The sequence below is a fragment of the Giraffa tippelskirchi genome, chromosome 4, assembly GCF_054371585.1.
Source record: "Giraffa tippelskirchi isolate mGirTip1 chromosome 4, T2T-mGirTip1v1.2.pri, whole genome shotgun sequence".
Taxonomy (NCBI): domain Eukaryota; kingdom Metazoa; phylum Chordata; class Mammalia; order Artiodactyla; family Giraffidae; genus Giraffa; species Giraffa tippelskirchi.
This window is the reverse complement of record NC_137278.1, coordinates 108,414,411-108,428,668: the sequence shown is the minus strand read 5'-3', so window position 1 is coordinate 108,428,668 and position 14,258 is coordinate 108,414,411.

Genomic DNA, 14,258 nt, shown 5'->3' with positions numbered 1-14,258 from the left:
CACACATGGCAGCCTTAGCAAACACTGCTTCTTTTAATGTAGAACGCTTTGATTCTCCACTTCACTGCGCGGAACCCATGAAAGCCTCCCTTGGTAAATCCTTAACCTCATTAAGGCGCTCTGCTAAACAAAAGGCCATTCTCTTTGGGTATCTGCCCGTTAGTAGCACAGAATACCCACAGAAACGGAGGAATTAGCCTTTCCTTGAACAAGATCAGACTCTGGCACACCAATCTCCTTAGGTTGGAAAGGGACAGTATAAAGGTCTGTTCTTTCCTCATAAGAAATATGCTACCTCATAAGAAGCTGGAAGCATCTACAGGCAGATATTCTTTCGTTTGCTTGAAACTCATTCTGCCCTTGGCACTGCAGTCACACGCATTCATTCGCCATTCTTTTAAGGACCTCTGTGTGGCCCACGTGAGGCAAGCTAGTTCCAGCCTTCATGGAGCTCACTTCCCAGCAGAAAGATAGACACTGAAAGTGTAAACAGACCAAAAAAATATAAATTGCTAGTTATGAAGGACTGTAATTCAAGTCACTTACTGTGATAGAGGATAAGGTGAAGAGGGTTAAACCACTTTAGAGTTCTCACAGAAAAACACCCTGAACTGGTCCTGCAGGATGGGAAGGAACTGACAGGCCTCATGGGAAACTAGGGTGAGAGCATTCCTGGAGACACTTTTCAGGTAGATATATCCAGGTATACTTTTCTTGATTAAAAGGAAATGGGCAGAAGACCTAAATGGACATTTCTCCAAAGAACACATACAGATGACCAACAGAAACATGAAAATATTCTCAACATTGCTAAGACTTAGAGAAATGCAAATCAAAACCTCAGTGAAGGAGAACAAGATGGCGGAGGAGTAGGAGGACATGGAGTACATCCCTCTCCACAGATACGTCAGGAGTACACCTTCAGACACAGAAGTGCATGCAAAGCACCAGCTGAGAGCGGATAGGAGGACCTGACCAGTGGAAAAGAGTATATAGAACCACACAAAACCCGGTAGGACAAAGGAACTGGGGGGGGGGGGAACAGGAGTGTTACTAGGACTAGATCTTCCCTCGGCGGGTGGGGGAACTGAAGCAGGGGTCCGACCCCCACATGGGGGCAATTGTCTGAGTCAGAGGAGAAACATTTAAGGCTGAGAGTAAAACAATTGATCTGTGGCAGCCTAAATGGAATGAGAATCAGACAGTCCTTGCTGCAGCCATACATACCCCGGACAGGGACACAGGTCCCCTGAAAGCACAGAAGCTGAGAGCTGGAGTTTAAGGATTGTGGAGCAAGCCCAGGGCGAGGGCTGCTGTTGACTGCAGAGAGACTTATCGAGGGGATGTGAGGGAGGAGATTGTGGTGGGGAATGCCTATAGAGGAAAGCTGGGCAGCCATGGAAGCAAGGCGATACTGCTGAGTCATGCGTAGAGGGTGGAGCCATCATCATAGCCTCTTGAAAAAAGACTCTGACAGGGCCATAACTCCTGCGGCAGAGGCAGTCTGTGTCCCTGCACACTTGGCACTGCCAGGGTCCCCGCAAGCCAAGCAGCTGCTCCAACTTCACGCCCAATTCTTACTTGGGCAGAGCTGCCACAGGCAAAAAAAGTCTTGCATCTATGCGTGCAGGGTCTCTTCAGTCGTGTCCAACTCTTTGTGACCCTGTAGACTGTGAGCTGCCAAGCTTCTCTGTCAGGGGTGTTCTCCAGGCAAGAATACTGGAGCGTATTGGCCAATACTGGTTGCCATACCCTACTAGAGCATTATATTTCCTGCTGCTCTAGCTGCCAACTCCCTTGAGTACCTGGTGCTCCCAGAACCCCTGGCACTCAAGCAGCTGCACCACCTCCACACCTGGCCCTCACAGAGGCAAACCCAAGTCCTCCAGGAGTGCCTCAGGAGCAAACCCCAGTGGACGACCCACATGCAAAGGTGGAAATAAGACCACAATTGAAACCTAGGGATAGTGTGGCTAAGGAAGAAGACCCGAAACTTTCCCACCAGCTGTACAAGCTGCAGATTAAATCCACACGATCAATTAGGCAGACTCTGTGTCTATGGAATATATAAAAGGCCATTGAGAGCTCCCACAAAAGAAAACACACTAGCTCTGATAGCTGTGGGCATTGGAGGCCAGAACACACTGGAGTAGGACCAGATTAGAATCTGAGCTGCCCCCACAGCAGGTCCAGAAATCAGCACGGTGTTGGAGGGCATCCTAGGGAGGTGAGGTGGACTGTTGCTCCCAGCGAGGGAAAGGACTCTGACAGCAGTGACTCAAGAAAAACATTTATTATTCTTATGTTTTGACTTGTTCTGTAGATTCTTTTGGATTTTGTTCTTTTTTTTCTTCCCCCTCTGTTTAGTAGTTGATTTTATTGGCACCACGAAATCTAATTAAGATTTTCAGCATTTTTTTTCCCTCAGTCACATTTTTTTATTGTTATAAACCTCTGCCTTTATGTTGGGCTTTTGCAATTCTATGGAGTTCTCCCTTTTTTTTTTCTTTTTTTTAATTTTAATTTTTTAAACCTATTATTATTTTTTCTACATTTATTCCTTTGTTTGCTTTACCTACTGTTCTTTTCTCCTTGAATTTAATCTTTAAGGTATATAAATCTTCTTTATCTACCTCTGTTTAACTTTGCATATCTATTCTTTCGTTCCTTTCCTAGCAACATATTTGTTAGTTTTATTTTCATTGCTTTATTCCCCAATTGGCACCTTGCTTTAGTTTTGTTTTCCAGTTTTTGCTTTAGTTAGTTTTGGTCTGTGGCTCAGATCATGAACTCCTTATTGCCAAATTCAGACTTAAATTGAATAAAGTAGGGAAAACCACTAGACCATTCAGGTATGACCTAAATCAAATCCCTTATGATTATACAGTGGAAGTGACAAATAGATTTAAGGGACTATATCTGATAGACAGAGTGCCTGATGAACTATGGACAGAGGTTCCTGACATTGTACAGGAGACAGGGATCAAGACCATTCCCATGGAAAAGAAAAGCAAAAAAGCAAAATGGCTGTCTGAGGAGGCCTTACAAATAGCTGTGAAAAGAAGAGAAGTGAAAAGCAAAGGTGAAAAGGAAAGCTATTCCCATCTGAATGCAGAGTTCCAAAGAATAGCAACGAGAGATAAGAAAGCCTTCCTCAGCGATCAATGCAAAGAAACAGAGGAAAACAACAGAATGGGAAAGACTAGAGATCTCTTCAAGAAAACTAGATATACCAAGGGAAGATTTCATGCAAAGATGGGCACAATAAAGACAGAAATGATATGGACCTAACAGAAGCAGAAGATATTAAGAAGAGGTGGCAAAAATACACAGAAGAACTGTACAAAAAAGATTTTCATGACCTAGATAATCACAATGGTGTGATCACTCACCTAGAGCCAGACATCCTGGAATGTGAAGTCAAGTGGGCCTTAGAAAGCATCACTACGAACAAAGCTAGTGGAGGTGATGGAATTCCATTGAGCTACTTCAAATCCTGAAATATGACCCTGTGAAAGTGCTGCACTCGATGTGCCAGCAAATCTGGAAAACTCAGCAGTGGCCACAGGACTGGAAAAGGTCAGTTTTCATTCCAATCCCAAAGAAAGGCAATGCCAAAGAATGTTCAAACTACCGCACAATTGCACTCATCTCACATGCTAGTAAAGCAATGCTCAAAATTCTCCAAGCCAGGCTTCAGCAATACGTGAACCATGAACTTCCAGATGTTTAAGCTGGTTTTAGAAAAGGCAGAGGAACCAGAGATCAAATTGCTAACATCTGCTGGATCATCGAAAAAGCAAGAGAGTTCCAGAAAAACATCTACTTCTGCTTTATTGACTATGCCAAAGCCTTTGACTGTGTGGATCACAATAAACTGCGGAAAATTCTGAAAGAGATGGGAATACCAGACCATGCGACCTGTCTCTTGAGAAACCTGTATGCAGGTCAGGAAGCAACAGTTAGAACTGGACATGGAACAACACACTGGTTCCAAATAGGAAAAGGAATATGTCAAGGCTGTATATTGTCACCCTGCTTATTTAATTTATGTGCAGAGTACATCATGAGAAACGCTGGGCTGGAAGAAACACAAGCTGGAATCAAGATTGCCGGGAGAAATATCAATAACCTCAGATGTGCAGATGACACCACCCTTATGGCAGAAAGTGAAGAAGAACTAAAGAGCCTCTTGATGAAAGTGAAAGAGGAGAGTGAAAATGTTGCCATAAAGCTCAACATTCAGAAAACTAAGATCATGGCATCTGGTCTTATCACTTCATGGGAAATAGATGGGGAAACAGTGCAAACAGTGTCAGACTTTATTTTTGGGGGGCTCCAAAATCACTGCAGCTGGTGATTGCAGCCATGAAATTAAAAGACGCTTACTCCTTGGAAGGAAGGTTATGACCAGCCTAGATAGCATATTAAAAAGCAGAGACATTACTTGGCCAACAAAGGTCTGTCTAGTCAAGGCTATGGTTTTTCCAGTGGTCATGTATGGTTGTGAGAGTTGGATGGTGAAGAAAGCTGAGCATCGAAGAATTGATGCTTTTGAACTGTGGTGTTGGAGAAGACTCTTGAGAGTCCCTTGGACTGCAAGGAGATCCAACCAGTCCATCCTAAAGGAGATCAGTCCTGGGTGTTCATTGGAAGGACTGATGTTGAAGCTGAAACTCCAATACTTTGGCCACCTCATGTGAAGAGTTGACTCACTGGAAAAGACCGTAATGCTGGGAAGGATTGTGGGCAGGAGGAGAAGGGGACGACAGAGGATGAGATGGTTGGATGGCATCACCGACTCGATGGACATGGGTTTGGGTAGACTCCGGGAGTTGGTGATGGACAGGGAGGCCTGGTGTGCTGTGATTCATGGGGTCGCAAAGAGTCACACACGACTGAGCAACTGAACTGAACTAGTTTTGGTCTTAACTGGTAGATATAATTTTTGTTTCCTTGGTTCCTTTGATGGAGAAATAAAAAGCTTTTCAGACAAGTGAAAGTTAAGAGAATTCAGTACCACCAAACCAGCTTTACAACAAATGTTAAAGGGACTTATATAGTCAAGAAATACAAGAGAAGAAAAAGAGCTACAAAATTAACCCCAAACAATTACGAAAATGGCAATAGGAACATATATATCAATAATTACTTTAAATGTATATGAATTAAATGCTCCAACCAAAAGACACAGATGACTGAATGAATACAAAAACAAGACCCATATATATGCTATCTACAAGGAACCCACTTTCGACCTAAAGACACATATAGACTGAAAGTGAGAGGATGGAAAAATATATTCCATGCATATGGGAAGTGAAAGAAAGCTGGAGTAGCAATCCTCACATCAGACAAAACAGACCTTAAAGAAGATTACAAGAGATAAGCAAGGACACTACATAATGATCAAGGGATCAATCCAAGAGGAAGACATAACAATTGTAAATATCTATGCACTCAACATAGGAGCACCTCAATGCATAAGACAAACACTAACAGAGATAAAAGGAGAAATTTACAGTAGCACAATAATAGTAGGAGACTTTAACACCTCACTCACACCAATGGACAGATCATTAAGACAGAAAATTAATAAGGAAACACAAGTCTTAAATGATACATTAGATGAGATGGATTTCATTGATATCTTCAGAACATTCCATCCAAATGCAGAAGAATACACCTTCTCAAGTGCACATGGAACATTCTCCAGCATAGACTATATCTTGGGTCACAAATCAAACCTCAATAAATTTAAGAAAATTGAATTCATATCAAGCAACTTCTCTGACCACAATGCTATGAGACTAGATATCAATTACAAGAAAAAAACCTATAAAAAACACAAACACATGGAGATTAAACAACACGTTTCTAAATAACCAATGGGATACTGAAGAAATCAAAAGGGAAATCAAAAAATTTCTAGAAACAAATGAAAATGAAAACTCGAAACCTATGGGATGCAGCAAAAGCAGTTCTAAGAGGGAAGTTTATAGCAACACAATCCTACTTCAAGAAACAAAAACATCGAATAAACAACCTACCTTTATACCTAAAACAACTGGAAAAAGATGAACAGAAAACCCCCAAATTAGCAGAAGGAAAGAAATCATAAAGATCTGAGCAGAAATAAATGATAAAGAAATGAAAGAAACAATAGTAAAGATTAATAAAACTAAAAGCTGGTTCTTTGAGAAGACAAACAAAATTGACAAACCTTTAGCCAGACTCATCAAGAAAAGAAGAATCAAATCAACAAAATTAGAAATGAAAAGGGAGAGGTTACAACAGACAAATGAAGAAATACAAAGGATTATAAGACATTATTGTGAACAACTATATGGCAACAAAATGGAAACCTGGAAGGAATGGACAGATTCTTAGAAAAGTTCAGTCTTCCAAGACTGAACCAGGAAGAAGTAGAAATTATGAACAACCCAATTACAAGCACTGAAATTGAATCTGTGATCAAAAGTCTCCCAAAAAACAAAAGCCCAGGACCAGATGGCTTCACAGGAGAATTCTATCAAACATCTAGAGAAGAGCTAATGCCTATCCTTCTCAAACGCTTTAAAAAAATTTCAGAGGAAGGAATACTTCCAAACTCATTCTACAATGAACACATTACCCTCATACCAAAACCAGACAAAGACAACACAAAAAAAGAAAACTACAGGCCAATATCACTAATCAACATAGATGCAAAAATTCTCAACAAAATTTTAGCAAACAGAATTCAGAAACACATCAGAAAGCTCACATACCATGATCAAGTTGGGTTTATTCCAGGGATGCAAGGATTCTTCAATATATGCAAAGCAATCAATGTGATATACCATATTAACATATTGAAAGATAAAAACCATATGATAATCTCAATAGATGCAGAAAAAGCCTTTGACAAATTTTAGCATCCATTTATGATTAAAACTCTTCAAAAAATGGGCATAGAGGAAACCTACCTCAACATAGTAAAGGCCGCACATGATAAGCCTACAGCAAACATTATTCTCAGTGGTGAGAAGCTGATAGAATTCCCGGTAAGATCAGGAATAAGACAAGGGTGTCCATTTTCACCATTGTTACTCAATATAGTCTGGAAGTCCTAGCTACAGCAATCAGAGAAGAAAAGAAATAAAAAGAATCCAAATTGGAAAAGAAGAAGTAAACCTCTCACTGTTTGCAGAGGACATGATACTGTACATAGAAAACCCTAAAGATAGTATCAGAAAATTACTAGAGCTAATGAGTGAATTTAGCAAATTTGCAGGATACAAAATCAGTACACAGAAATCACTTGCATTTCTACATACTAACAATGAAAAATCAGAAAGAGAAATTAAGGAATCAACCCCATTCACCATTGCAGCAAAAAGAGTTAAATATCTAGGAATAAACATACCCAAGGAGACAAAAGAACTGTACACAGAAAATTATGACACTAATGAAAGAAATCAAAGATGACAAACAGATGGAGAGATATTCCATGTTCCTGGGTAGGAAGAATCAATACTGTGAGACTGATTATACCACCAAACACAATCTACAGATTCAATAAGATCCCTATCAAATTACCAATGACATTTTTCACAGAACTAGAACAAAAAATTTCACAATTCATATGGAAACTCAAAAGACCCCGAATAGCCAAAGCAGTCTTGAGAAATAATAATGGAGCTGGAGGAATCAATCTTCCTGGCTTCAGATTATGCTGCAAAGCTGCAGTCATCAAGACAGTACTGTACTGGCACAAAAACAGAAATATAGACCAAAGGAACAATCTAGAAAGCCCAGAAATAAACCCATGCACCTATGGGCACCTTATTTTTGACAAATGAGGCAAGAGTTTACATTGGGGCAAAGACAGCCTCTTCAATAAATGGTGCTGGGAAAACTGGACAGCTACATGTAAAAGAATGAAATTAGAACACTTCCTAATACCATACACAAAGATAAAATGGATTAAAGACCTAAATGTAAGAGCAGAAACTATAAAACTCTTAGAGGAAAACATAGGAAGAACATTCGATGACATAAATTAAAGCAAGATCCTCTATTACCCACCTCCTAGAGTAATGGAAATAAAAGTAAACAAGTGGGATCTGATTAAACTTAGAAGCTTTTTCTCAGCAAAGGAAACTATAAGCAAGGTGAAAAGACAACCCTCAGAATGGGAGAAAATAATAGCAAATGAAACAAATGACAAAGGATTAATTTCCAAAATATACAAACAGCTCATACAACTCAACATCAGAAAAACAAACAATCCAATCAAAAAGTGGGAAAAAGACCTAAACAGATACTTCTCCAAAGAAGACATACAGATGGCTAACAAACACATGAAAAGGTGCTCAACATCACTCATTCTTAGAGAAATGCAAATCAAAACTACAATGAGATATCACTTCACACCAGTCAGAATGGCCATCATTAAAAAGTCTACAAACAATAAATACTGGAGAGGGTGCGGAGAAAAGGGAACGCTCTTGCACTGTTCGTGGGAATATAAATTGATACAGCCACTATGGAAGACAGTATGGAGATTCCTTAAAAAACTAGGAATAAAACCACCATATGACCTAGCAATCCCACTCTAAGCATACATCCTGAGGAAACCAAAATTGAAAAAGACACATGTATCCCATTGTTCATGGCAGCACTATTTACAATAGCTAGAACATGGAAGCAGACTAGATGTCCATCAACAGATGAATGGATAAAGAAGTTGTGGTACATATACACAACGGAATATTACTCAGCCATAAAAAGGAACACCTTTGAGTCAGTTCTAATGAGGTGGATGAACCTAGAACCTATTATACAGAGTGAAATGAGTCAGAAAGAGAAAGATAAATATCGTTTTCTAATGAACATATATAGAATCTAGAAAAATGGTACGGAAGAATTTATTTACAGGAAAGCAATGGAGAAGCAGACATAGAGAATAGACTTATGGACATGGGGAGAGGAGAGGAGAGGGTGGGATGTATGGAAAGAGTAACATGGAAACTTACATTACCATATGTAAAATAGATAGCCAAAGGGAATTTGCTGTATGGCTCAGGAAACTCAAACAGGGGCTCTGTATCAACCTAGAGGGGTGGGATGGGAGGGAAATGGGAGAAAGGGAGGGAATATGTGTATACCTATGTCTGATTCATGTTGAGGTTTGACAGAAAACAAGAAAATTCTGTAAAGCAATTATCCTTCAAAAAAAAAAGTTTAAAAAAGAACCTCAATGAAGTACCATTTGACATGAGTCAGAATGGCCATCATTAAAAATTCCACAAATAACAAATGCAGGAGAGGGTGTGGAGAAAGGGAACCTTCTACACTTTTGGTGGGAATGTAAATTGATGCAGCCTCTGTGGAGAATAGTATGGAGGTTCCTTAAAAAACTAAAAATAGAGCTACCATATGATCCAGCCACCCCACTCCTGGGCATATATCTGGAAGGAGCTCTAATTCAAAAAGATATATGCACCTCAATGCTCATGGAAGCACCATTTACAATCGCCAAGACATGAGAACAACCTAAATGTCTGTCGACAGATGAATGGATAAAGATGTGGTGTATGTAGACAATAGAATATTAGTCATAAAAAGGAATGAAATAATTCTATTTGCAACAACATGAGTCGACCTAGAGATTATTATCCTTAGTGAGGCCTGGAGTGCTGCGATTCATGGGGTCGCAAAGAGTCGGACACGACTGAGCGACTGAACTGACTGACTGAACTGAAGTAAGTCAGAGACGACAAATACCATATGATAACACTCATATGTGGATTCTGAAATATGACACAAATGAACTTATTTATGAAACATAAATACAGACATGGAAAGCAAGCTTATGTTACCAAAGCAAGAAGGGGTGGGAGAGGAATAAATGAAGAGTTTGGGAATAGCAGATACATACGACTGTATATAAAACATAAACAGCAAGGATGGCACTGTATGGCACAGGAAACTATGTTCTATGTCCTATAATAAACCATGATGGAAAAGAGTATGAAAAAAAATCATTTCCGTACACCATAAACCAGCAAGAGATTGTAAATCAACATACTTCAATTTTTAAAAAATGAGGTGCCATCTAGGCACCATTCCCCATCCATCTAGACATTGGGAATATAGCAGTGGAGAAAAAAAATGAACCTCTTCTCATAGAGTTTATGGTCTGCTGGAAAGAGATGAAAAAAACAAAAAGTAAATGTATAATGTGAGAGGTAATTGTAAATGCTATGAAGGGAAAACTAAAGCAGGGTAATAGGGAAAAGTACAAGAGTAAAGAGAGTTTGCTCTTTTGTCTAAGGAGGAGAGAGAAAGCTTTTTCTAATGAAAAATATTTGAAGATGTGTTTTCTTTCTTTTAAAAGAAATTGGGAGACATGTTAATTCAGAGAGACTTGAAGAGAGCTATGCAGTATGTGAGGAAGAACATTCAAAGGGCAGGGCACAGTAAGTGCCCAGCCTGCCTGAACATTGTAAGGAAGTCAGGGGCTGGCAAGTGGTAGGAAATGATGCCAGAGAGGAGCCAGAAGTGAGTTTATTTGCACCCATTTCAACCAAGGTTGAGAGTCTGGATTTGATCAGTGAGATGACACTACACTGGAAGGTTTAGGGTGAAAGAGAATGTGATTTTACAAGGTCATCCTAGCTGCTGTGTGAAAAATAGTCTGTGAGGGGCAAGAGTGGAAGTTGGAAGAGCAATTAGGAGACCAATGCAGTAATCCAGGGCAGGGACAGATTGAGGGCAGCAGAAGGGGGTGACAGACGATGAGATGGTTGGATGACATCACCAACTCAATGACATGAGTTTAAGCAAGCTCTGGGAGATGGTGAAGGACAGGGAAGCCTGACATGCTGCCGTCCAAGGGCTTGCAAAGAGTCGGATACAACTGAACAATAACAAGGGAAGGGATACTATTGGGTGGATGTGTGGCTATCATGGAGATGGTAAAAAGCTATCAGATTGCAGACATATTTTGTTGGTGAAGCCAAAAGGACTTGTCAGAGGTATGCATGTGGATGTAGAGGGATTCGCAATGATTTTAAGACATGACCTAAGCAGCAGAAGTGTGGTGTTGCCATTTATGGAGCTGAGTGGGGCTGCGGGTCTCTGCATGGTCTTCTGTGTGGCAGGCAGCGAGGCTCTGCCAGGGGTCCCCATCTCTGCCAGGGACTGCTCATGACAAGTGCAGGGCAGAAGGGAAGGGAACTCACACTTGTTGAGAGGCTAATATTTACCCGTCCTTCTGTCTAGTGTTTTATTATATATTATCTCACTTCTTCCCACAAAAAACCTACCAGTTTTTATTTTTTCCACTAAAAAAATTGGAGGCTGGGAGGTAATGAAACTGAGACCAAGTGGGATTAAGAAATGCTCCCCAGGTCCACCCAGTTAAAAGTGGCGGGACTTCTCCAAACTAGGAAATCTGTTGGGTTCTCAGGTATATGTTCATTCTATTTTTGAGAAAAGTTCATGGGACAGAAAGCTTGAGAAGTGCTGGGAAACACAGAGGGGCCCAGAGTTAAAGAGATCACTGGGGAAAATGGGAGAATGTCTCAGGTAAACCAAAAAATTCTTTAAAATCAGCTCTTTTCAGGTTCAGTATCTGCACTGAGCCACGTTCCTTGCCAAGCTCTGCCCTTCGGTTCTCTGGGCCTTTGTTGCCACGGCCCGGCCCTCCCTCTCCTCTGCTCCAGATCGTTCCAAGACATCCACAAAGGGACAGTCCCAACTGTGGAGATAGGCAACTGTGCTACGGAGGCACCACGGAGTCTTCCTCTCTGAACTCTTCCCGCACTTCTAACATCTCTACCTAACTGTAAATTCAGTCATCAGGTTAAACTTCAAGTTCAGAACTTGTTAATTGTAAACAAGCTCCTTTTCCACTGTTGACCAGTTCTTCCACAGCATTGTGATTTTTCACATCAGCTGGGCCTGACGCTTAGAAATCTTTTGTTTCACATCCTCGTCCATGTCTTTCACAGCCTTTCTATAATTGGAGATTACTACCATCTGCTGTGCCCTTCTGTGACCTCCCATTTGGATTTCAGCAGTAACCTGTTTCCCATCCCATCTTGATCACTTTCTTCTTCTATTCATCCCATATCTCTCTGCCAGATTGGTGTTTTCTAATGCTTATCTCTGATCACAGTCACATTACCTCTTAAAAACTATCAGTGTTTCCCTGTTGCTGCCAAAATAAATGCAAATCCTTAGATTCCCATTCAAGTGAAAATGAAGTCGCTCAGTCGTGTCTACTCTTTTCAACCACATGGACTGTAGCCATCCATGGGATTTTCCAGGCAAGAATACTGGAGTGGGTTGCCATTGCCTTCTGCAAGATTCCCATTCAAGCTCCACCCAATTCCATTTCTCATTCCTGATCTCCCTATGTAGCATCTTCTAAGGATGACTGCAGTAAAGCGCTTCTATACACTAGTTCCCTCTGACTTTTCCATCTTCATGTATTTGCCAATACCAGGATGCCTTCATCCCTCTACTGTTGCTGTCATTTGAATCCTACGTAACAGCCATAGCTCAGCTCAGATCCTATTGAAGAAGGAATTCATAGGGCCTGGACTCCATCTTAGGCCTGTTCATGCTGATCATGTTCGGGCACCTCTCTAATGGACTCTGAACTCTGTGCTTAGTGCCTGTGGAAATGACAATAGAAGGATAAGACCCCCTCCGGACAGGGGAACCTTGAAGATCGTATCCAGGTTACTCATCGCCTAAGAGAAAACATACACTAATCACCCCTGTCTCTGGACAGGCCATAAATTTTTCTGTACCTATCAGAGTGTAACCTCGGGCTTATTGATTATTGGCCAATTGTTTGACTGTTTGAACACATAACACCTAAATGATGAGATTATTGTGATTATATTTACCCTTCCTTTGTTTATGTAAGTCTCAAGGAATTTGGGGTGGTGAGTTCGGACACGTACACGTGGGGTATAAAAGATTTTCACAAATGCTGGTTGGGGTCCTTGGCTAAGAGGAGACTCTGCCTTGGGCCCGCCGGTGTAATAAACTGCACTCCATTACCTGCATTGTCCTTCTGAGTGAGTTTGTTTCCCAAAACGCGTGGCTATAACACTGTCTCTTCCATAAAGTAATTTGCTGGTCACCCTTTCCTGAGGGCTGTCTTCTCAGCCTCTTATCATATATCTCTCTTGTGGCATTTATCTAGATGCTTGCTGCTGCTACCATTTAGTCACTTAAGTCATGTTCTGCTGTTTGTGACCCCATGGACTGCAGCCCACCAGGCCCCTCTGTCTATGAGATTACCCAGGCAAGAATAGCGGAGTGAGTCGTCATTTCCTTCTCCAGGGGATCTTTCTGACCCAGGGATCAAACTTGCATCTCCTGCACTGGCAGGTGAATTCTTTAAAACTAAGCCACCTGGGAAGTCCCAATTAGGTTTATTTTATTTTATTCTTGTCATGTGGTGGATATGAATTTACAACTCCAAATACTTATGGTCAGTAAATGTCAATTCTTAGCTCTTATGGTCCAGTGGCTAAAACTCTGTGCTCCCAATTCAGGGTGTTTGGGTTCAATCCCTGGTCAGGAAACTAGATTCCACATACTGCAACTAAGAGTTCGCATGCTGCAACTAAAGATCCTGAGTGCCACAACTAAGACCTAGTCCAGTTGAATAAATAATAAAAATTTTTTAAAAGATCATATTATATCTGACCCCAAGTCCTAATACCTCTAGATTAGTGGAGAATTTAATCTTCCCTAGGGATGAATGAGAACTTAAGAAGGTTATATGGTATCCTACTACTCTCATCATTTGGTCTTGTTATCCTGGTCTTCATTGTGCCTTGAATGGAGCCCACTGGTTGGGACACACCCTCTCCATGGTCTACTCTTATCCTCTAAGCGCTGTCCTCTTGTTTATGGTGCTCTTGAAAGGAGGGGCAGGCTACCTGTGAATCTAGTTGAATTCTATTTTCTTTCCATTTGAGGGAAATTTCTCCCCTCTCTTGACCCTCAGAGAGATTCCTTTTGTTCTGCAACTGCTAATATTTTCATAAGTCATACAATCTCTTACAAAAGATAGAAGGAGAGAGTGCCTTCCTGAATTTCTGCTTTCTGCCCTGAAAAACAAACCTCCCTGAGGCGAAGGAGCACTCTTCTCAGCCTGGGGTAGGCTGCAGAGTCTCGGAGAACACACACAATTTCTTATCTCAATCAGGAATCCAGCCTCACTTGTCCACCTTTCCTGGTGA